The sequence below is a fragment of the Bufo gargarizans genome, chromosome 6, assembly GCF_014858855.1.
Source record: "Bufo gargarizans isolate SCDJY-AF-19 chromosome 6, ASM1485885v1, whole genome shotgun sequence".
NCBI lineage: Eukaryota > Metazoa > Chordata > Amphibia > Anura > Bufonidae > Bufo > Bufo gargarizans.
Genome location: NC_058085.1, coordinates 303802612 through 303828858, shown reverse-complemented (window position 1 = coordinate 303828858; position 26247 = coordinate 303802612). Strand labels below are relative to the sequence as shown.

The following is a 26247-nucleotide window of genomic DNA, read 5'->3' as shown; positions in this document are numbered from 1 at the left end:
ATGGCCATAACTGTATCCCTTTCCCTGCCCATGCCATCCTTTTTTAGACCTGGCATGAGCATGACAAATATGCAGATTGCGGTGCTAAGGACCTAAGCTCCACAATCTGTGTCAGAGATACCCCTAACATGGACGTATTGCTATATAATAAATGACCACCTAATTGTAATATTATTCGGGGGTCAGTCTAATATAATTATATTATATAGATTCTAGTGTATTATACTGTGCCCTGTATTTCCCAGTAGAAAATTATCCTTGGGAAACACAGTCCTCATCCTTGACCAGCAGGACCAGGTCAGTACATGGCGGCCTCCCCTCTCCGCCACGCTGCTCCGCTGTGTACTGGTGCTTATTCTGACACTAGGGCTGGGTTCACATCCTATTTTTGCCATCCATTTAATGCATACAAAAAATGTATGCTTTAACAGATGCCTCAGACTGATGCTGTACAGTGGCATCCATTCACCATACAGTTCCATGGTAGAAAAAAAAATTACGTTTAACGTATGCATTTTTTTTAATGGACTTTTGCTGGACACTTGTATACATCAATTCAATAGAAAATACAAATCTTCTAGGCTCCAGCAGGGCAAATTTTTGAGAATTTCCCTTTAAGACGCATAAAAATGGCCCCTGATTAAAATACATATTTTTTGTGGGAATTTTTCATAATGACCCTCCTCTGGTATATCACTGTTGATGTTGTGGGACTATTTGTGCACTTCTAGTAAGTGTTTGCTGGCTGCAAATATGACCTAAATATTTTTCAGGTTCACCTGCCATTCGCGCGTTCGCGAATCGTCCCGGCCGATGTTTGTCCATCACTAACCGTAAGTCACTTGATAAGAAATTAACATTTTTTGTGTGAGCGCATTCACTTGCAGCTTCTATGCCTGAGTGGATTTTTTTAATGCCATTTCTAATAACTATGTAAGTTTGAATCCTCTTCTGAATAACAGTTTCATCAAAGCTTTTTATAATTATACTTCATGTTTCCCTGAGAGAAGCTGTGAATACTTAAGAGTTCTTTAAAGTTGCAGTACACGGAGAGAAAATCAATAATCTGATTAAAAAATGTATCAAAGAGCAGAATATATGATGACTACAGATGAGCCAATTTCAACAAAAAAAACTTGATTCTGCCGTTTCGGCGAATTTTTCGGAAAATTTTGCTTCGATCCAAATTCATTTGTGACGAATCACATTAAAAAACAACTATTTCCAGGCTGCATAGAGCCTTTATATGGGTGTAGAACATTGTGCCTTGCAGTAACACGCATAGGGAGTGTGCTGGGGTAGTGAAATAATACTGTCAGTCAGTATAACACGCAGATGACAGGCGTCACTATTAGAATCACTGCACACTTCACTTATTTGAGCAGTCACAGGGCCAAAACTGACCAATTAACTCAAGTATTGAGTGGATGTTAGTGTAAAGAAGAAGCGCACCCCTTTACACCCTCATCAGCTGATTGCACATAGATGTCTAATTGTCTATATCTTTTTCTCTAGAAATATGACAATAAATGGTTTTAACGCAAATAACACCAAATGTGAACAGCATGTATTATTATTTTTTTCTATGGAAATAGGACAATAAATGCTTTTAGCACAAATAACACCAAATGTGAACAGCATCTATTTTTCTCGTACTGTACTATATATAATAGGGCACTAAACGCTTTCACCATATATAGCTGCAGAAGTGAATAGAGTATATATTTCTCTTTTTCCACAGATATAAGCCACTAAAGGCTTTTCAACATAACACTTGCACCCTTACAGCAAATTGCTGGAATGACAGAGATGTATAATGGCTATTTGGATCCCCACATAATCTTTCCCTGCACATGTAAATCGTATTTTTTTCCAAAATAGGTTTTCTGTATGACTCTCCCTAGCCCCTACAACCTCTGTCCCTGCACTAAGATGCTGTTAAATGATTCCTCCCTATCCTTATCGTGCACTTATAAACTGCTTTATTTTTCACAGTGAAGTTTTCTTTCACTCTCACTAGCGCCTGGATAAACATCTGTCCCTGACCAAAGTACAATGGTGAATGGCAGAATTTAAGATGGCAGCCGTATTTATAGGGCTGTGACATCACTGGGCTGGCTGGCTGCTGATTGGCTGCATGCATGGCATTATGGGTCATCCCGCCTTCCCATAATGCCATGTTCCTTGCCTCATGTCCTAGCTGCCATGTTAGGAAAAATTGTGATTCGTTACCACGAAGCGAGAGGAAATTCACATTCGTTCTGAATCAAATTTTTCCTGAAATTCGGAACGAATTAGACTTCATCAGCTTTGTTTCGCTCATCTCTAATGATGACTGCAAGTGATTTATTTAAAAGGACTGTTCTTATACCATGCCTTGATCTTTTATCCAATGATACATGAATACAATGAATCTGGTAGAAAATCTAATAGCATGTATTGTACTTTGAGATTTAAGGACATGACATGTATAGAACGGATAATTGTTGCAATAGGAGAAATGCTAATTATTCCAGTTGGCGTTACAGCTCCCAGCCATATGTTTAATTCAGCCATCAACTTTCCTAGTGGATATTTAAAGAGAAAAGGCAATTATCTAAAATTATATCACTGGTGAATCACTCATGGAGTCATCAACGTTGAGATAGTCGAAAACACAAATATAGAATTCAACATGTTTTTTCTAATGGACTTAGGGTATGACCACACGGTGCTGTTGTGATGTGGTCAGGGAACACATGCGGTCGACCGCATTTGGTTGACACATACATAATCATGCGTTTAGGGTGCATTTTTTTTATCTACAATTATTTATAAACTGTTGTGAGTGTTCATAGCATTCTGATTAACTTCAAATTGTGACAATTGTGTTAAACATGTACCGCAAGCGGCTACTTATCTGTATACCGCTATGTGTTCAGCAGCTCCAAGCAACAGGACATGATTTAGGTATGGTCAACCTCATGTAACTCAGGTGCAGTCATCATAACTTTGAAAGTGCTAAGTCTATCTCAGAAACCTAGGGGGTCAGGAGGTGGCAGTGCAATGGTTATTTGCGCCACTATTTGAAACTTTCCGCACTCACGCCAGGTCTAAAATTATGCACATGGTGTGGTAAATGGTTTAAATGTAAGACAGCTCCTAAGTTGTCTTACATTTAGAATTGGCATTGGATGCGCCAAAGTTATGGAGATGCCTGCACCTCTTCATAACTTCGGTGGAACCACTGCCAGGGCAGGGGCTTTAATAAGACAGGCTCCGGTCTTAATAAATGTTCCTCCCAGTTTGCCAATTGACTTCTGTTGGGAAATACGATGCTGCAGTTCCTAACCGCATCATGACCGCACTATGGCGTCATACCATAATTCGTTGGTGACTTTATTTCCAGTAATCTGCATTTGACAGAAAGTGAATCTATGTTTGGTAGAGCACAAATATAATATGTTATACAGCTTTGAATTAAGTGGTATCTACCAGGTTTATGCTTCCTTACCTGAGGGCAGGAGAAGCTAGCGACATATATGGGTGGCTTACTTTCTTTTTTGAAAAGTAGTTTTTAGTAAATTACTGTTGAGTCACTGAAACAGAAGCCAGCACTGTAGTCTGCTCATTGAGTGGGATTCCAACAGCCAACTCCCCTCCCCCACAGTGTAGGAAGAAAGTTCTCAATCATCTATGGGAAGGAAGAGATGATGGCTGCCAGGAGTACTGGGCTTGCTTCAAACAGTGATTTTATGTCTGCTTCTTTACAAAAAAAGAGGAAGTTACCCAGTGGTGAAATTAGGGTCTCTGTCATTAGTTTATGCTGCCCTAGAATAGGGCAGCATAAACCTGGTGACAGATTATCTTTAATGCTAGTCAATGGTGCAGAGGAAATGGTCAATCAGGTCCCCGACGGGCAGTCTGATCTATCCGATTTTGAGAATGGCTCCCAAGAGGCGAGAGGTGGCCATAGCTATAGAAGCTACACTGTTTCTGTAATTCCCATGATATGAAACATTATGGCACAGCTTGCTTGGTTCTTTCTATCCACTGGCTGCCACATCTTGACAAACTGGATCGGTCACGAGTGTGACGGATTGGCTCCGGATGCGTTCAGGGTGCGTTCAGTGAAACTCGCACCATTTTGCAAGCAAGTTCAGTCAGTTTGGTCTGCGATTGCGTTCAGTTGTTCAGTTTTTTCTTGCGGGTGAAATATGTTTTGATGCGTTTTGCACACACGCGATAAAAAACTTTTAGGAACCATCATTGAAAAATGCATCGCATCTGCACTTGCCTCCAGATGCAATGCGTTTTTCACTGAAGCTCCATTCACTTCTATGGGGACAGGGCTGCGTGAAAAACGCAGAATATAGAACATGCTGCGTTTTTCACGCAACACAGAACTGATGCGTGAAAAAAAAAAAACGCTCATGTACACAGACCCATTAAAATGAATGGGTAAGAATTCAATGCGGGTGCTATGCGTTCATGTCATGCATTGCACCCGCGTGGAAAACTCGCTCGTGTGAAAGGGGCCTAACCCTGGGCTCTATGTTTGGCATATACTTATATAATATGCCACCAAAACTATGATGCAAACATATGCAACTGTAGATTAATCCACACGGGCGTCATGGATTTGGGCCAGATAAGATGCGGGTGTGTCACAGGAATATGTGCGATTTTTCCGCGCGAGTGCAAAACATTTTAATGCGTTTTGCACGCACGTGCGAAAAATCGGCATGTTTGGTACCCAAACCCGGACTTCTTCACAGAAGTTCGGGTTTGGATTAGGTGTTGTGTAGATTGTATTATTTTCCCTTATAACATGGTTATAAGGGAAAATAATAGCATTCTTATTACAGAATGAATAGTAAATTAGGGCTGGAGGGGTTAAAAAAAAATAAAAAATAATTTAACTCACCTTAATCCACTTGTTCGCACAGCCCAGCTTCTCTTCTGTCTTCTTTCTTCAGGACCTGGGTAAAGGACCTGTGGTGACGTCACTGTGCTCATCACATGGTCCATCACACGATCCATCACGATGGTGACAGATCATGTGACGGACCATGTGATGAGTGCAGTGTCGTCACCACAGGTCATTTTCCTCCTGCACAGCAAAGAAGAATAAAGAAGAGAAGCCAGGCTGCACGAACAAGTGGATAAAGGTGAGTTAAATTTGGTAATTTTTTTTACCCCTCCAGTGCTATTTTACTAAGCATTCTGTATTAAGAATGCCATAATTTGCCCTTATAACCATGTTATAATGGAAAATAATATAATGATCGGGTCCCCATCCCGATCATCTCCTAGCAACCATGTGTGAAAATCGCACCGCATCCGCACTTGCTTGCGGATGCTTACGATTTTCACACAGCCCCATTCACTTCTATGGGGCCTGCGTTGCACAAAGTAGAGCATGCTGCGATTTTCTCGCAATGCACAGGTGATGCGTGAAAATCAACGCTCATGTGCACAGCCCCATAGAAGTGAATGGGTCCGGATTCAGTGCGGGTGCAATGTGTTCACCTCACGCATTGCACCCGCGCGGAAATCTCGCCCGTGTGAAATAGGCCTATGTCTCTATGTACCACATTCCTTATGGATTTTTTTGTGTACTGAAAAACATAGCCAGCTGCACTTTCAAGTACAGTTAGAAAAAAAGTTATGTCAACACATATTAAACAAATGGATGCCAAAGAACACTCGATGGGTGCATTACACATGTCTCAAAAATAGTTCCCTCCTATATGTCAAAACTAGTGCCTGAATATGATGGGACCAGAACCTTATTTGCAATATTCATATGTCAGAGCAAGTGTCTCCATGTCTGTAATGATAGGATTGCCTATTACAATATAAATACCATTACAAAAAATACCACAGTTAGTAAACGATTTACAAAATTGTTTGCTGAAAGACTGCTAAACTGTGAAATAATCTGCATTCCATTTTAAACCTCACACACAATATAAAAAAAAGAACCTATACAATGACAACAGACTTGAATGGGATGTGAATAGCTGAACAAGATGAGTGGTTCTGAGCAGTTACCGAGTATTAAAACAACAAGGACACTTCACAGGGATAGCTGGCAAATATAAACCTACGTATGAAATGTGTAGAAGATAGAGCTGTTTCAACACAACGTGCCATTGTAACATTGCCAGGAAGGAGGAAAACGGTATGCCTTCATTTGGCAATTTGGCAGGATGCTGTTCAGGAAGCAGTGACATGAATGTTAAGTAAAATAGAGGACATTAGATGTCTGGCACATTTCAATCCCCACAATTCACGGTGCAAGAGGAAAGAAGTCTCTATTTCTTCTTTGCTTCCTTTGGATTTAGTCTAGTGACATTGTAGTGGTCGGTCTTAATTTCAATAAAAAAAAAAAAAGATTTTGTCTGCAATTTGTATTTTAGACCTTAATATATAATGCTGCAATTAATTTTCTTAGCAAAAATTGCAAATGCATGAAATTTTGCAACCCCGCAGGGCTTTTTTTTTTCTTTAATTACTGCAGGGATGGAATTCCTAACTGCTGCTGTAAGCACTTCCAGGATGATAAAATGCAGGCAAAAATATAGAAGAAATTGCAGAAGTCAAAACAATATTGCGCTGCTTTTTTTAATGCATCGTTTGCAATCTTGTTGCCAAATTATCAAGGAAAGAAAAATGAAGGTGATGTGAGCTCCAGGCAAGCCGAAATGACATGACTGGAGATATTCACATTGCTACCTAGGAAACCAAACAAGATCAATGCATGACATAAAACGGGATTGTACTGAAACATTCAAAGATGTGGATTCTGGATTCTGCGACAACACAAGTTATGATTGATATGACTAGCAGTTATTTTTTTTTTACTGTGTATCTCCAATATTTTGACACTTATCATCTCACGCTGTGGTACAGTTTCGTTCTTTTGTATATCTAAACTCAAAGATATTTGCAGGCCCTTTGCAAGTAGAACTTGAATCTTTCAGTGAGAATTTTAAAGTACACTGAAGTCAGAAAAGCAATCTCTCCAAGTTCCTCTAGCTTTTGGGGTGTATCTGTCAGCATATCAACTGAGCTTCCATTATGATGGGGATGTTCTTCCCTAAATGCAATGCTTATAAGGGAGAATGCTTCCATAACATGACAATGGACTATACTACAATAAATCATCTGTATTCCAACATATGAAATTGGAAGCACATGGAGGTGCAGTAGTGCCCAATATAAATCAATGGGTGCACTCTTAGGCTGGGTTCACACGGGCGTTGCGGGTGACATGCGGGAACAGATGCGGGTACGTTTTAATGCGTTTGCAGCATACGGGTAGGCTACCCGACACTGCTAGATTTGAGTGTGTAGTTCCCTTTAAGCCAGTCAGGCCGGTTACCGGCAATCCTTATAACAGCCAGCAGAGGGAGCCCCCAGTCCAGTATAAATAAGCTAGGGCCTAGCTCAGGAGAGTAGAAGTTTCCAGACTCAGTGCAGAGAGGGTTCCCTCCTGAGTCCGTATGCATAGAAGTCAGAGGGGCATAGCTAAACAGCCTGAAGACACAGAATACCACAGAGGCCGATCAGATAAAGCAAGAGGTACTCAAGATAACAGAGGAGGTACTAGATAAGGACAGCTTCAAGGGTACGCCAGATAAAGGGCATTAGACCTTGGAGAGAAAGTCACATGTAGCAGGACCAGTCAGGAATAGTGTGCAAGCCGCCTGTACTGCATCTCCTGTAATCAACACTCTGTATAATGCCTTGCTAAGACCGGCCATTCTGTACTCCCAAGAACCAGCTATATTCACTGATATTCAGTAAATGTTCCAGTTTTTGTTGGCTATCCTATGCTTGCTTCATTCTTCTACAATACCATACACGGCGTGTCACCGTTTAATTGACACTGGCGTCACGAACTGTTAAATACCTGCCTGTTCCAGTATTTGCCCCAATTGAAGACGACAGTGGATCCCAGGTTAGTGAGTCAATCTGCACTACAAAGCCCAGCATACACTACTGACCCCCTGGGACACTGCACGTTTTGCACGCTCGGGAGAAAAATCGACATGTTTGGTACCCAGAACCGAACACGGACTTCTTCACAGAAGTTCGGGTTTGAGTTAGGTGTTCTGTAGATTTTATTATTTTTCCTTATAACATGCTTATAAGGGAAAATAATAGCATTCTTAATACAGAATGCTAAGTAAAATAGTGATGGAGGGGTTAAAAAAAGAAAAAAAATAATAATTAAACTCACCTTAATTCACTTGTTCGCGCAGCCCAGCTTCTCTTCTTTCTTCTTCTTTGAGGAAAAGGACCTGTGGTGATGTCACTGCACTCATCACATGGTTTGTCACATGAGCCATCACCATGGTGATGGATCATGTGACGGACCATGTGATGAGCGCAGGGATGTCACCACAGGTCCTTTTCCTCCTGGACAGCAAAGAAGAAGATAGAAGAGAAGCCGAGCAGCACAAACAAGTCGATTAGGTGAGTAAAATATATTTTTTTATTTTTTTTAAACCCCTCCAGCCCTATTTTACTAAGAATTCTGTATTAAGAATGCTATTATTTTCCCTTATAACCATGCTATAAGGGAAAATAATAATGATCGGGTCCCCATCCCGATCTTTTCCTAGCAACCGTGCGTGAAAATCGCACCGTATCCGCACTTGCTTGCAGATGCTTGTGATTTTCATGCAGCCCCATTCACTTCTATGGGGCCTGCGTTGCGTGAAAAATGCACAATATAGAGCATGCTGCGTTTTTCACACAGCACACAAGTGATGCGTGAAAATCACTGCTCATGTGCACAGCCCCTTAGAAATGAATGGGTCTGGATTTAGTGCGGGTGCAATGCGTTCACCTGCATTGTACTCATGCGGAAATCTCTCCACTGTAAAAGAGGCCTTATAGTTTCTTACAACTACCAGGTTATATGGAGCTGTGATGTGCTGATTGACAGCTCTTTTTCTTTATAAATCAATGGCTGGTGGGGGACCTTAGACCTTAGAGTTTAGAACTATGAGGCACGTGCTCTATATTGAGTGGACTCCAACATTCAGTTTGCACTGGAGTTGCTTGGTGCAATGGAGATTTGGAGCACCATATTGCAGCATATGGGTTTATTCTAAGTAGTTCAAGCTCTTTGGTTTTTTAGCAATTGCCCTATGTTCAACCACAAGCCTGGAGTGTTAAGAAGTATTCAATATGAATACAAATAGAATAAAAAAGAAATTGACATATTTACTCTTGTTTCATTTTACTTGAGATGAAAACATATCACAGAGAAAATCTACCAGATACACATAGGAGAAAAAAAAAAACAACACAAATTAATTAACCTAAACCAAGGTTGTAAGTTTCACGAGAAACCATCAATCACTTCTGTTCCAGCAATGCAGTTATAAAGGTCAGTGTACATGTGATAATTATCTACAAGTCCACTTTTCATGCTCGTGTCAGTCACTTATTTTCATTCCACCTTTCTATTCAGTCCATGAATAAAAGGGAAACATATGCTGATTGTTATTTTCTCCTGCAGCTCCTTGTGATAATTGGTGGTGGTGTCCTGCGGTTAATACTGATATCATTTTAATTTTTGTGTCTTGACAATAATAATACAATAATAATACTAAGGGATTGTGTGTTTACCTGCCAATTAACAGCAATAACAGCAGGATCTCATCTTCTAAATTTTGAAAATGAAAGAATCTGATGTTACTGGGCTCCAGTGCAAAATCTGTTATAGTAATATGCCATTTATAATGCTGGTGTTTTCTTATGTTGTAGAGCAGATTTGTGGCTCCCTTAGTTATCTGGTTTCAGGTTTGATTGCTACCTCTGTATCCCTCACACTTATGCCCCTGTATACCTCTGTATCCCTCAACGAGCGCTGTGTATACAGCTGAAGAAGCGATCTGACGCTTCCTGTCACGGCAGGCGGTCATGTGACCACCAGGGCCAGGGAGTGCAGGAGCTGCTGGGTCTTACACAGACCACAATCAGCCCCTGCACTGACGCTATACAGCGTAGTATTAGGCTTCCTGCAGACAAATGTTTTTTTCGTTTAAGTTACGGTTTTTGTGTTCCCTATACGGAACCATTTATTTCATTGGATCCGCAAAAAAAACTGAAGGTATTCCGTATGCCTTCCGTTTCTGTATTTCTGTATTTCTGTTGAAAGATAGAACATGTCTTATTATTGTCCGCATAACTCACAAGGAGAGTACTGTTCTATTAGGGGCCACATGTTCCGTTCCACAAAAAACTGAATTCACACAGATGTCATGTGTATTTTTTGCGGATCCATTTTTTGCGGACCGCAAAATACTGAAAAAGCGATACGGTCGTGTGAAGGAGGCCTTATTCTGTAAAGCCTCTCTGGGTACTATGTCCCACACAGGTCTTGTAGGATCTTATGGCCTCTTTCACACGGCCGTTGCGGAAACATGTGCGGGTGCGTTGCGGGAACACCCGCGATTTTTCCACGCAAGTGCAAAACATTGTCATGCGTTTTTCACTCGCGTGAGAAAAATTGTGCATGTTTGGTACTAAAACCTGAACTTCTTCACAGAAGTTTGGGTCTGGGATTGGTGTTCTGTAGATTGTATTATTTTCCCTTATAACATGGTTATAAGGGAAAATAATAGCATTCTGAATACAGAATGCATAGTTAAATAGCGCTGGAGAGGTTAAAAAAATAATAATAATTTAACTCACCTTAGTCCACTTGCTTGCGTACCCCAGCATCTCCTTCTGTCTTCATCTTAGCTTTGTGTAGCAACAAGGACCTTTGGTGACGTCACATCAATCATACAATCATATGATCCATCACCATGGTAAAAGATCATGTGATGGATCATGTGATGACTGTGACGTCACCAAAGGTCCTTGTTACTGCACACAGCTAAGATGAAGACAGAAGGAGATGCCGGCTGCGTGAGCAAGTGGATTAAGGTGAGTTAAATTTTTTATTTTTATTTTTTAACCCCTCCAGCCCTATTGTACTATGCATTCTGTATTCAGAATGCTATTATTTTCCCTTATAACCATGTTATAAGGGAAAATAATAATGATCGGGTCTCCATCCCGGTCGTCTCCTAGCAACAGTGCGTGAAAATCGCACCGCATCCGCACTTGCTTGTGGATGCTTGCGATTTTCACGCAACCCCATTCATTTCTATGGGGCGTTACGTGAAAAACGCAGTATATAGAGCATGCTGCCATTTTCACGCAACGCACAAGTGATGCGTGAAAATCACCGCTCATGTGAACAGCCCCATAGAAATGAATGGTTCCGGATTCAGTGCGGGTGCAATGCGTTCAACTCACGCATCACATCCGCGCGGAATACTCGCCCCCTGTGAAAGGGACCTATGGGTTAAATATCCTACAAAGGTCCTAAAGGTATGACTTTATGGGGGACACAAAGTATACATTTTTTTGTGTGTATTTTGAACAAAAAAAACCACATGAAAAATATATATACATATATGGTATCACCACGTACACAACAGCTAGCTTTATAGTTATATCACATGATCTACCCCATCAGGTGAATGCCATAAAAAAAAAAATCTACATTGCGTCAAAACTGATTTTTTTTTGTTAGCTCACCTCCCAAAAAACATAATGTTAAACAATCAAAAATTCGTATGATCCCCAAAATGGTAGCAATAAAAACGATACCTTATCCCGCAAAAAATGAGCCCCTATTCAAGTCCATATTCAAAAAAATAATAATATGGCTCTAAGAAAATTGCAACACAAAAACATGATTTTTATATTTTTTTGCTCTCATTGTGTAAGAAGTAAAAAAAAATTAAATTTAAATAGACATATTTGGTATTGCCGCATCCATAACAATTGGATCTACAAAAATATAATATGATCTACCCCATTAAGTCAGGCATGCTCAACCTGCGGCCCTCCAGCTGTTGTAAAACTACAACTCCCACAATGCCCTGCTGTAGGCTGATAGCTGTAAGCTGTCCAGGCATGCTGGGAGTTGTAGTTTTTCAACAGCTGGAGGGCCGCAGGTTGAGCATGCCTGCATTAAGTGAACGGTGTAAAAAAAATAAACAAATACCAATACTTTAGTTACCTCACCTCACAAAAAAATATTTCTATCAATCAATCAAAAAGTCATATGTATGTACCCCAAAATGGTAGCAATAAAAACGCTTGTTTTTTGCGGGACGAGGTGACGTTTTTATTGCTACCATTTTGGGGTACATGCATACGACTTTTTGATTGATTGATATTATGTTTTTTGTGATGTGAGGTGACTAAAAAAAGCTGTTTTGAAATAATTTTTTTCTTAGAGCCATATATTTTTTTTTATGTTTATGTCTATATGGCATAAAAAATTAATAAAATATGTGGCTGTAAGAAAATGCCAACACAAAAACATGATTTGGTGTTGTTGCATCCGTAATGACCGGATCTATAAAAATGCCACATGATCAAGTGTACGGTGTAAAAAAAATATAGAAAAATACACCAAACAGCTTTTTTGTGACTTCACCTCCACAAAATTAGATAAAATCTACCAGAAAGCCAAAAGTACCCTAAAATGGTGGCAATAAAAACTACAGTTTGTCCCGCACAAATTAAGCCCTCATGCAGCTCATTCAACACAAAATATTAAACGTTATCGCTCTTAAAAACCATGACAGAAAATGATATGTTGAAAAATCCAGATGCCGCTCCTTCTCTTCTAATCCCTGGCGTATCCCCAAATAACAGTTTATAACCACAATTGGGGTCTTACTGTATTCAGGAGAAAATAATTAGCAAATTGCAGGGTGATATTCTCCTGTTTCTTTTGTGAAAAAGCAGTATACAACCACATATGGGGTGTTTCTGTAAACTGCAGAGTCAGAGTAATAAATATTGAGATTTGGTTTGTTGTTAGCCCTTGATGTGTTCCATGAAAAAAAAAAAAAAGAAAAATCTGTAAAGAAAGGGAAATTTTAAAATTTTACCTCTATTTTGATTTTATTCCTGTGGAATACCTAAAGGGATAACAACATTTCTAAAACCAGCTTTGAATAGTTTGAGGGGTGTTGTTTCAAAAATGAGGTCATTTATGGGTTGGTTGTATTATGTAAGCCCCACAAAGTGACTTTAGAACTGAACTGATCCTAAAAAAGCTGACTTTGGAAATGTTCTTAAAAATTTTAAAAATTGCTTCTAAAATTCTAAACCTTCTAACGTCCTAAAAAAAATTGCATTACCAAAATTATGCCAACATAAAGTAATCATAAGGGAAATGTTAATCAATAAATATTTTATGAGTTATCACTATCTGTCTTAAAAGCAGAGACATTAAAATTTATAAAACAGTGAATTTCTTCAAATTTTTGTTAACTTTTGGATTTTTTTATAAATAAAGGTAAAACATATCGACTCAAAATTACCATTAACATGAAGTGCAATGTGTCACGAGAAAACAGTCTCTGAATGACTTGGCTAAGCAAAAGCGTTGCAAAGTTATTACCACATAAAGTGACACATGTCAGATTTGTAAAATTAGGTCTGGTCAGGAAGGGGGCAAATGGCTTGGTCTGGAAGTGGTTAATTGACAGGAAAACTTCCCTGTCTCCTTTTCAGGAAAAAAATTCTACCCAAACAAATCAGAAGAAGTACCAAATTAGTTTATCGTTTAACAAATCATTTCACTTCACTACATCCTTTAGCAAGAACATGTGTGGTATGCACCTTGATTTAGTAATTTTCTGCTTTCAACCAACATTGGAATAAAAGGAACTGGGTGCACAAAGAGCAATTTTGTAAATCAATGAGGCAAACACTACTATTAGCAATTCAGAAGAAGAGATGAGTAAATTTATTGAAATTTGCTTAGGGTCCGATTCTGTCAATACAACTGTCAGATTCAATTTAGTCAAAATAAATTTGACCTAAATGAAAAATGCCCCAATTGCCCTGAAAAGTTAAGTATGATAATCTGCTGTCTCCTAGGACTATATACAATCCCTTTCAAGCTCTTTGATACCAAGGCAGCCTTAGTAATGACAAAGTGACATCTATATAGATGTATGTGAATAAAAACAGATAGTAGCAGGTAGTAACAAGCCACCTGATTAATAGCACATTGCACTGCTTTTTTTGTTTTGTTTTTTATAAAAAAAGAAAAAAAATAACTGTCCAAAATTTTCCTGGTGGTGAAAGATGCTTTCTTCTCTGGCTTCTGATCTATAAAATAGTAGCTACCGTTTACAAATCCCCAAACCTTCAAATTAGTTGCAAACCACAGCTTTGGGGAAACTTACAACAAGTAAAATTTTGTTTGTATTCGATTTGCTCATCTCTAGTCAGAAGTTAAGAACCACATAATTATTGATTAATATTAATATCATGAGCTCACTACACTGTGATCTGCATTGCACAATTCCTTTCTCACCTTAAGAACACAGTCTAAAACATAACGCTAATAATAAGAAATCTTACAGATCTGTAAAGAATAGATCAAGGCAACTGGACGTACTGTAGATTTCTTGAAAACGTTTCACTCGTTCTTCCAACGAGCTTTCTCAATTCTGAGTGACTGTACAAAAATTTTGGGAATAAATATGTAACTGAATCCACTTCTGGTAATTATACCCAGCCCCAGGCAGAGGAAATCCCCACCAGCACATAGGCCAAGGCAAAGGAACTTAAACACCTCAGAGGGGCACTTAGAACTTGTGGGTATCCAGTTTGGGCCTTTGTCAAAACAGAAGGAAGGAGAATAAAGAGCACCAAGACTACCAGTGAGTGCGAGAAGCATGACAGACGCAAGAATATGGTTATACCATATGGAGCTGGGGTGTCTGAGAAACTCAAAAGGATTTTTAATAAACATCACATTCCTGTTTGCTTTAAACTCAGCAACACACTGAGGCAACGACTGGTTCACCCCAAAGACCCAACGCCTAAACACAATATGGACAACATTGTGTACGCAGTCCACTGCAATGAGGAATGCTCAGAACTGTATATCGGCAAAACAAAACAACAACTACATCAGCGCATGGCTCAGCATAGAAGAGCCAAAACCTCTGGTCAAGATTCAGCCGTGCACTTACATCTAAAAGGACCAGGTCACACTTTTGAAGACAGTCAAGTACGTGTTTTGGATAAGGAGGCCGATTGGTACAAACGAGGCGTGAAGGAGGCCATCTACGTAAAAATGGAGAAGCCAAGCTTGAATAGAGGTGGGGGGGTTAGACATCTATTGTCTGCCACATACAATGTTGTCTTGACACCTTTTTCTGGGAAGTCTGACTCCAATTTGGATAATGGAATCAACACTTTTGACCCAATGCTGGGTATAATTACCAGATGTGGATTCGGTTACATATTTATTCCCAGAACTTTTGTACAGTCACTCAGAATTGAGAAAGCTCGTTGGAAGAATGAGTGAAACGTTTTCATGAAATCTACAGTACGTCCAGTTGCCTTGATTTATTCTTTACAGATATATACCATGACCTGGATAAATGAGAACCTTAACAGACTCATATATTTGTATGGTTCTGGGCTTTTAACATGGCATTTGTAAAATCTAATTACTTAAATAGGACCTTTCATTGGATTAAGTGTTACAAACAGGGCCGTCTTTAACAAGGGGCAAAAGGGGCAGCTGCCCGGGCCCAGTTGCTCCTGGGGGACCTAAGCAGCTGCCTCTTGAGCCCTGCTAGCCACTGCCCCGGTTGTCAGGCTGCCAGCTACACAGGGGGTGCTGCCATGCCTGCCGGCACTCCAGGCAGCGTTCTGTGAAAGCTGTGATTCTCTAGGACCTTAGATGACATCATCACCATGTGACCAATAACCTAGCAATATTACTGGTCACATGGCTATAAGGTCATCAAGGTCCTTTCTACCAGGAGTGTTGCTGCAGGAGAGGTTTGCCTTAACTATGGAGCTTTTTTTGTGAAGATTTCATCAGAAAAAGGTGACAGGGGCTGTTATGCTAATATACTGTAAACTACTGCATAGTGGGGTGCTGTATAGTGTGGGGACCTGTATACTCTGGGGGGCTGTATATTGTGGAGTGCTATACTGCTGTACTGTATACTGTGGGGGGCTGTATACTGTGGGTGCTGTATATTGTGGAGTACTATACTGCTGTACTGTATACTGTGGGGGCTGTATACTGTGGGTGCTGTATATTGTGGAGTGATATACTGCTGTACTGTATAGTGTGGGGGGCTGTATAGTGTGGGGTGCTGTATCGTGTATAGTTTGGGGTGCTGTATATGGTGAGGTGCTATACTGCTCTACTGTATACTGTGAGGTGCTGTATACTGTGGGCTGCTATACTTCTCTACTATATACTGTGGGGTACTGTATAGTGTGGGGTGCTATACTGCATACTGTGTGGTGCTCTATACTATAGGGTGCTATACTGCATACTGTGGGTTGCTGTATACTATAGGGTGCTATACTGCATACTGTGGGGTGCACTGTAATGCTAGGGTGAGCCGAGCCCTGGTCTCCTTCCTGCAGAGCGATGCCCACTTCCAGCCTGAGCCCAACTGCCCAGAGCACTGATCCTGAGCCGCTGGAGTCTTCAGAACTGGAAGTATTTACAGTCATTCACTGTAATCTACCAGATGTGTGGATTTTTTGTGTGTGTGTTGTGGTGGAGGGCGTGATTGCCTGCTAAGGTGTGGGAAGGCGAGATCCAGGGGGCCCAAGTAGATTTTTGCCCAGGGTCCAGTCAATATTAAAGACGTCTTTTCAAAAAGTACATTGTATGTCACAGTTACATTTTTTTTAGCGCCCATGTTACACTGCAGATGTGGCGCTGATAATGTCCCTGTTTACAGCAGACACCGCCTACAGAAAAAGTACACTGAATGTCACAGATATTTTTGGGATGTGCACACTTTACACTGGAGATGTGGCACAGCTAATGTCACTGTCCGCAGCGGACACCGTCTACGGAAAAAGTACACTGGATGTCACAGATATTTTTGCGATTCACATACTTTACACTGGCGATGTGGTGCAGCTAATATCACTATCCGCAGCGGACACCGTCTACGGAAAAAGTACACTGGATGTCACAAATATTATTGGGATGTGCACACGTACACAGGAGATGTAGCGCAGATAATGTCACTGTCTGCAGAGGCCTAACTATTGTACACTAGTTAGCGCATGATGCGCTAAAAATAGATATTGCTGCCACACGCAACAGTCCTTAAAAGGACTTTTGGGTCTGTAAATGTTTAGCTATTTAGCGCAAGTTAGATAGGCAAGGTACAGGTATATGCAGCTCTCACTGGGGCCCATTTCTCGATTTTGTTTTAAATCATACTGCAGATTGTCACCTTTAAAACAAGACCTATATTGTGGCTGTAGGCCCAATCGCAGTGTAATAGGGAGCCAGCAACTCTCTCTCTCCCTGCAGCACCGCCGGCATTCCGTTCATGAGGAGGAGCGAGGATGCGGCTGCCTTCCTTGTTTCCATATTAACAAGGGGGAGGAGAGGACCCGGCCGCGCACGCCTCCTCAGCATGGCTAGCCTCCTTCATCCCCTAGACAATGAGCAGGGGGGTTAATGAGCGCCGATGTTAATAAGTCGGCGCTCAGGTGTATAGAGTGGGTACCTTCATCTGGCATACTGTATGGTAAGATTTTGGGGCTCTGGAACAACAGTTTTGAAGTTGTATACACTCTAGAATATTTCACCAACATGGCAGGTACCATGACTTTGGTTGTTAAAAGGGAACTGCTCCCTTACTTCATCAGAACAAATGCATACAAATATTCATAATATTGGTTACTAGGATATTTCATTATTTTATAAGATTGAAGACATAACAGTTTTATCCATAGTTTCACAGGTGTGAAGAAATTAAGTTGATCTATGGAAAGGAAGACGGTGACTTAATTCTCCTACTGTGACTTAATTCTCCACGCTTTTCACAACATGCAGCTCTATCATAGACTGCCATGCAGAAGCTTGTTTAATGTGCACACCTGCTTTCAATATAAATAGAAGTTACATTGTTACATAGTTAATAAGGTTGAAAAAAGACATAAGTCCATCAAGTATAACCAAGGGATAGGGATAGGTGGGGATTCGAATCCCAGAAGATGGAATTGACATGTTTTCATAAGCACTAATGTTGTTTACTTTTAAGAATTCCTCAAATCCCTTTTTAAAACTGTCAACTGTTCCTGCTGTGACCACGTCCTGAGGAAGTCTATTCCACAGCGTCATAGTTCTGAGGCCCCTTTCACACGGGCGAGTTTTCCGTGCGGGTGCGATGCGTGCGGTGAACGTATTGCACCCGCACTGAATCCTGACCCATTCATTTCTATGGGGCTGTGCACATGAGCGGTGATTTTCACGCATCACTTGTGCGTTGAGTGAAAATCGCAGCATGCTCGATATTGTGATTTTCACGCGACGCAGGCCCCATAGAAGTGAATGGGGTGCGTGAAAATCGCATAGCATCCGCAAGCAAGTGCGGATGCGGTGCCATTTTCACGCACGGTTGCTAGGTGACAGTCTATTCACTGTATTATTTTCCCTTATAACATGGTTATAAAGGAAAATAATAGCATTCTGAATACAGAATGCTTAGTATAATAGTGCTGGAGGGGTTAAAAAAAAGTAAAAAAAAAAGTTAACTCACCTTCTCCTCTTGATCGCATAGTTCCTGGTCTCTTTACTTCTTTAATGATGAGCTGTGGGCTAAAGGACCTGTGGTGACGTCAGATCACATGCTCCATCACCACGGCCTTTATAGTGGTGTAGAACACTGTGCCTTGCAGTAACACACATAGGGAGTCTGCTTTGGTAGTGAAATTATACTGTGAGTCAGTATGACATGCAGATGACAGGAGTCGCTGTCAGAATCACTGCAAACATCACTTATTTTGGCAGTCACTGGCCAAATAGCTCAAGTATCAACTCAGCCTTACAGGTCGATGTTAGCGCCAAGAAGAAGCACACTCCTTTTACACAGTTGTCAGCTGATTCCACATAGATGTCAACAGAACCTGTTCTATTACATGCCCTTTACAAGTAGAGACCCCTGAGTAGAGAGGGTGCCAGCAGTAAGTTTGTGTTGACGTCACTGATTGATTTTCCCTTCCTCTGATCCGTCAGAACAATAACCCACCCAAAATAGTATCCTGTCGAGCATCCGCCTTCACTTGGTCAGCATTTGGTCATTAATCCATCAGTATTGCTAATTAGTGATGAGCGGCATAGGCAATATTCGAATTTCGTGAATTTTTGGCCGAATATTCGCCATAAATTAGCAAATTTGAGAATTCATGATCTCCAGTCATTGTTTACTTGATTGCGAAAATCAGCAATGTAATATATTCGCAATAAATTTGCGATTAGAATATTCAACACTTTTCAGAAATACAAATATAAAGCACTATATTCTAAATATTTGCTAATTCTCGAAGTGGTGATATTTGCAATATGAATATTTGCGCTCAACACTATTGCTAATGCCAAAAAAAACAGAAGTTGATCCAAAACAGAGATGACATATAAAATAAATATTTGCATATCTTCTGTGTTTTGTACCCTCTTCTGCTTTTGGCTACCAAATCACAAGCAAATTCTGAAGGGACCTTACAGGCCTAACAGCTGCTATACAGACAGGATCCGTTGTGCTTCTCATTTTTCATTCCTTGTAAAAGATCAGAAGAAGGGTCAAATAAATGATGATGTCAGCCGAAAGGCAAAATACTGGCCCAGTCATGAAGTGGGCAGGCTGGTAACAGCATGAGAAGTCCACAGAGTGACCCTAAGATATAGTGGTGAGGTGGAAGCAGCATGCGGAGACCACAGAGTGCCCCAATGACAGAGTCTGGAGGTGACAGCAGCATCAGTAGGCCACAGAGAGGCAAGGTGACATAGCGTGGAGGTGGGTGGCAAATACCAGTACCCACTGAAGATTGTGGATAAAAGAAGGAGCACTTAGCATTAGATGTGTGGCATCAGGCGGGTGGCAGCATCAGAATAGTAGCTGAGGCACGTAGCCAGAAGAAACCTGTCTCTTTTGTCAAAGAGTTAGTGTGGCACCATGGATTTTCCAGTTTGATGCATCAGGTATAGCTCAGTGGAAATTTTGGCTGATCCACGCCTTCTTCATCTTGACAGTTTCTGGTCAGATTCTGCACATTTTTGGTGGACAGGCGAGTGCTTCTTGGGGTAACTATGGGCCCCGCCACACTAAACACCCGCTCTGATGCCACGCTACTGGTCGGGCAGGACAACTTTTCCAGAGGGCACAAATCCAGTTTGCCTGCCCAGTAGTCCATCAGGACTTCAATGTGGAGTGGCAGGGTGCTGTCCAAGTATGCCACCACCTGCTGGTTCAGGTCCTGCTCCAGGTCTAGCTGCTGCTTTTGAGTAGTTTCTTTACTAGGTGGGTGAAGAAAGCTGTTCATTAGCGACTCTAGACTCAAGTTGCTGCTGATGGAACTGGAACTGCTCCTACCCCCCACCCTGCCACAGAAGCCATGGCAGAGGAACGTGAGCGCAGAGTGCACCCCGGTCAGACCTGTGAGAGGATGGATCATGGCACAGATAGGCAGCGGCCAACTGACTATATAGGATGTCTCTATAGTATTATTCCTTTTAGGAATTTCACATCCCCACCTATCCCTTGGTTGAACTTGATGTACATATGTCTTTTTTCAATCGTATTAACTAGGTAGCTATGTAACTAAAGTATTTCAGTTTGTCCTTCCTCTCAGCAGGTGTAAAGAAGGCCGCCATTTTGGACCAGTAGCGAGGCTCCAACAAGGTGGAGAGCCAGAAGTCATCGCTCTGCAGAATGGTGACAATTCAACAGTCACTACGCAAGAGAGCATGTATTGGGCCATTTGCGCAAGTGACTCAGAGGGTCTCCCTGCCTCCATCTCCACTAAATACTGCCATGGTGTGTCTGTGTCCTCTGCCTCACCTTTCTCATTGCTCTGTAGATCCTCTGCCTGCTCCTGATCCCCCTCTCCTGTCATCTACAGTATGTAGAAAAACCACCCATTTCGCTACACATTGCTTGTGCTTCAATGTCCTCTTCCTCCACCTCCTACCCCAATTCAGCCCCCACAGGGCTCATGTGGCCATGAGATCTAGGCGCCACATATCCAGTCCCCTGACCAGCCAGATTTGCCTGCATCTGTTCCAGGACATGAAGCAGTGAAATGACATTGTTCATCCTGTAGTCCTGGTGACTGACAAATAACGTGGCCTCCTAAAAGGGCCTGAGCAAACTACAGGTGTCATGCATGAGCTGACACTGGCTGACATCGAAGTTACACATGGGAGTACTTCTGTCCGCTTGGATCATCAATAAATCACTTATGGCCTTTCTCTGTTTGTGCAGTATGTCCAACATAAGGAGGGTGGATTTCCAACGGGTGGAAACGTCGCACATTAGCCTATGTTGGGGGATTTTGTTCTGCCGCTGCAGCTCAAGGAGGATGTGCTTTGCGGCGTACGAGTGGCTTAAGTTCATGCAACGTTTCCTGGCCATTTTTAGGATGTTCTGCAGATGGGTAGAAGACTTCAGGAACCACTTGACAACCAGATTGAACACTAGTGCCATGCAGGGCGTATGGCTCAGCCATCCTTGACACAGCTCTGATACCATGTTCTTAACTTTGTTGGTCACCATGGTTCGATTTTGAGTTGTCACGAAGAAAGACAGGATTCAATTTCTTGATGAAGGACACAGAGCAGTTTCTCCCCTGTGTGACTCCTTTTGCCCAGGCAAATGAGGTTCAGAACAGCGTGACACCGCCCTGGCCTGCACATGTGGTATGCTGGAGGGGCACTGTGAATTGTCCCTGCAGTGGAGGCTCAGGACACGGTGGAGGATGAGGAGGCGGACATTGTCGCAGGACCAATGGCATGAGAACGTGGAGGCGGAAGCGGCGTCACCTGGCCAAGTTTCTGGTGTGGCTATACATGAACCACGTTCACCCAGTCAGCCGTAAAGGACATGTATTGTCCCTGACCATAGTTATAGCTCCATAGGTCCGCTCTACTGTGCACTTTGGCAGACACCGATAGGCTCAAGGACTGGCCCACCTTCTGTTCTACATATTTGTGCAGGGCTGGTACTGTATTTTTGGCAAAGAAATGACGGCTTGGGACTCTCCACCTCAGCTTGGCACAAGCCATCAGTACTACAGAACGTTGTTAGATGCGTGCAGGCATACTGCTGTCTCTTGGCAATCTATTTGATGATCGATTGCTGATGGAATGACTGACGAGGAGTAGGAGGAGCAGGAGCATATTTACCAACAGAAGATGGGAATGACAGACAGCTCCCTTCGGCTCGGTGGCCTCCTCATACTGCTTCCACCTCCAGATCCTGTCATTGGGCCACTTTTTGGTCTCCTCATGCTGCTTCCACCTCACCACTATGTCATAGGATCACTCTGTGGTCTTCTCATGCTATTTCTGCCCACCCCACTTCATGACTGGTCCACTATTTTGTCTTTCAGCCTGGCTGACATCATCATTGATTTGACTTTTCTTCTGATCTGTCAGAAGGAAGGAAAAATGAGAAGCAAAACGGATCCTATCTGTGTAGCAGCTGTAAGGCCTGTATGGTATGTTCTGAATTGGCTTATGATTTGGTAGCCAAAAGCAGGAGTGGGCACAAAACACAGAAGACATGCAAATATTCCATTCACGTGTCATCTCTGTTTTAGATCCACTCCTGTTTTTTTTGGCATTAGCAATACTGATGGATCAGGGTCCGTTTTTTGTGGGTTATTGATCTGACAATTCACGTCAGCACAAAGATACTGCTCACACCCTCTCCACTCTGTCAGGGGGGCTGTACTTGTATAAGCATGTAATAGAACGGGTTCTGTTGACATCTATGTGGATTCAGTTGACGACGGTGGAAAAGAAGTGCGCTTCTTCTTGGCGCTAACATCGACTTGTAAGGCTGAGTTCATACTTAAGTTATTTTGCCAGTGACTGCCAAAATAAGTGAAGTGTGTAGTAGGGATGAGCGAACTCGAACTGTATAGTTCGGGTTCGTACCGAATTTTGGGGTGTCCGTGACATGGACCCGAACCCGGACATTTTCGTAAAAGTCCGGGTTCGGGTTCGGTGTTCGTCGCTTTCTTGGCGCTTTTGTGACGCTTTCTTGGCGCTTTTTGAAAGGCTGCAAAGCAGCCAATCAACAAGCGTCATACTACTTGCCCCAAGAGGCCGTCACAGCCATGCCTACTATTGGCATGGCTGTGATTGGCCAGAGCACCATGTGACCCAGCCTCTATTTAAGCTGGAGTCACATAGCGCCGCCCGTCACTCTGCTCTGATTAGCGTAGGGAGAGGTTGCGGCTGCGACAGTAGGGCGAGATTAGGCAGATTAATTCCTCCAAAGGACTTGATTAATCGATCGATCTGCAGCTGTGCATCATTGAGCTACTGAAATTCAATTGCTCACTGTTTTTAGGCTGCCCAGACCGTTTGTCAGTCACTTTTTTCTGGGGTGATCGACGGCCATTTTGTGTCTTGTGCGGTGCTGCGACCAAGTGCATCCAAGCTGCGACCAAGTGCATTTAACCCTCAATGGTGTGGTTGTTTTTTGGCTAAAGCCTACATCAGGGTGAAGCTGTCACACCAAGTGCATTTAACCAGCAATAGTCTGTTTATTTTTTGGCCATATACTACATCAGGGGCAAGCTGCGCCTGTCACCAAGTGCATTTAACCCTCAATGGTGTGGTTGTTTTTTGGCTAAAGCCTACATCAGGGTGAAGCTGTCACACCAAGTGCATTTAACCAGCAATAGTCTGTTAATTTTTTGGCCATATACTAAATCAGGGGCAAGCTGCGCCCGTCACCAAGTGCATTTAACCCTCAGTAGTGTGGTTGGTCAAGCTGTCACACCAAGTGCATTTAACCAGCAATAGTCTGTTCATTTTTTGGCCATATACTACATCAGGGGCAAGCTGCGCCCGTCACCAAGTGCATTTAACCCTCAGTAGTGTGGTTGGTCAAGCTGTCACACCAAGTGCATTTAACCAGCAATAGTCTGTTCATTTTTTGGCCATATACTACATCAGGGGCAAGCTGCGCCCGTCACCAAGTGCATTTAACCCTCAGTAGTGTGGTTGGTCAAGCTGTCACACCAAGTGCATTTAACCAGCAATAGTCTGTTCATTTTTTGGCCATATACTACATCAGGGGCAAGCTGCGCCTGTCACCAAGTGCATTTAACCCTCAATGGTGTGGTTGTTTTTTGGCTAAAGCCTACATCAGGGTGAAGCTGTCACACCAAGTGCATTTAACCAGCAATAGTCTGTTCATTTTTTGGCCATATACTACATCAGGGGCAAGCTGCGCCAGTCACCAAGTGCATTTAACCCTCAGTAGTTTGGTTGGTCAAGCTGTCACACCAAGTGCATTTAACCAGCAATAGTGTGGTTATTTTTTGGCCATATCCCAGTCTAATTCTGTCACTAAATCCATACCGGTCACCCAGCGCCTAAATACTAGGCCTCAAATTTATATCCCGCTAAATCTCTCGTTACCGCTGTCCTGTTGTGGCTGGGAAAGTTATTTAGTGTCCGTTAAAGCACATTTTTTGTTCAGGGTTGAAATACAATTCCCAATTTAGCAATTTCATAATTTAGTGGTTTCTGCTATATTAGAGCTATTTGAAATATATCCCTAAAAGGGTATATAATATTCAAGGTGCACATAGGGTCATTCAGAATAACTTCACACACGCTACTGTGCATTTCCAAGTCTAATTCTGTCACTAAATCCATACCGGTCACCCAGCGCCTAAATACTAGGCCTCAAATTTATATCCCGCTAAATCTGTCGTTACCGCTGTACTGTTGTGGATGGGCAAGTTATTTAGTGTCCGTCAAAGCACATTTTTTGTTCTGGGTTGAAATACAATTCCAAATTTAGCAATTTCATAATTTAGTGGTTTCTGCTATATCAGAGCTATTTGAAATCTATCCCTAAAAGGTTATATAATATTCAAGGTGCACATAGGGTCATTCAGAATAACTTCACACACACACTACTGTGCATTTCCAAGTCTAATTCTGTTAGTAAATCCATACCGCTCACCCAGCGCCTAAATACTAGGCCTCAAATTTATATCCCGCTAAATCTGTCGTTACCGCTGTACTGTTGTGGCTGGGCAAGTTATTTAGTGTCCGTTAAAGCACATTTTTTGTTCAGGGTGTAAATACAATTGCCATTTTAGCAATTTCATAATTTAGTGGTTTCTGCTATATCAGAGCTATTTGAAATCTATCCCTAAAAGGGTATATAATATTCAAGGTGCACATAGGGTCATTCAGAATAACTTCACACACACGCTACTGTGCATTTCCAAGTCTAATTCTGTCACTAAATCCATACCGGTCACCCAGCGCCTAAATACTAGGCCTCAAATTTATATCCCGCTAAATCTGTCGTTACCGCTGTACTGTTGTGGATGGGCAAGTTATTTAGTGTCCGTCAAAGCACATTTTTTGTTCTGGGTTGAAATACAATTCCAAATTTAGCAATTTCATAATTTAGTGGTTTCTGCTATATCAGAGCTATTTGAAATCTATCCCTAAAAGGTTATATAATATTCAAGGTGCACATAGGGTCATTCAGAATAACTTCACACACACACTACTGTGCATTTCCAAGTCTAATTCTGTTAGTAAATCCATACCGCTCACCCAGCGCCTAAATACTAGGCCTCAAATTTATATCCCGCTAAATCTGTCGTTACCGCTGTACTGTTGTGGCTGGGCAAGTTATTTAGTGTCCGTTAAAGCACATTTTTTGTTCAGGGTGTAAATACAATTGCCATTTTAGCAATTTCATAATTTAGTGGTTTCTGCTATATCAGAGCTATTTGAAATCTATCCCTAAAAGGGTATATAATATTCAAGGTGCACATAGGGTCATTCAGAATAACTTCACACACACGCTACTGTGCATTTCCAAGTCTAATTCTGTCACTAAATCCATACCGGTCACCCAGCGCCTAAATACTAGGCCTCAAATTTATATCCCGCTAAATCTGTCGTTACCGCTGTACTGTTGTGGATGGGCAAGTTATTTAGTGTCCGTCAAAGCACATTTTTTGTTCTGGGTTGAAATACAATTCCAAATTTAGCAATTTCATAATTTAGTGGTTTCTGCTATATCAGAGCTATTTGAAATCTATCCCTAAAAGGTTATATAATATTCAAGGTGCACATAGGGTCATTCAGAATAACTTCACACACAC

At 41.7% G+C, this 26247-nt stretch overlaps 1 protein-coding gene across 1 annotated transcript in view; it reads right to left on the bottom strand.

The window, feature by feature from the left end:
* PCDH15 (protocadherin related 15) overlaps positions 1-26247 on the bottom strand; it is a 1384495-nt gene that overhangs the window by 157682 nt on the left and 1200566 nt on the right. The gene's annotated exons all lie outside the window — the stretch shown is intronic.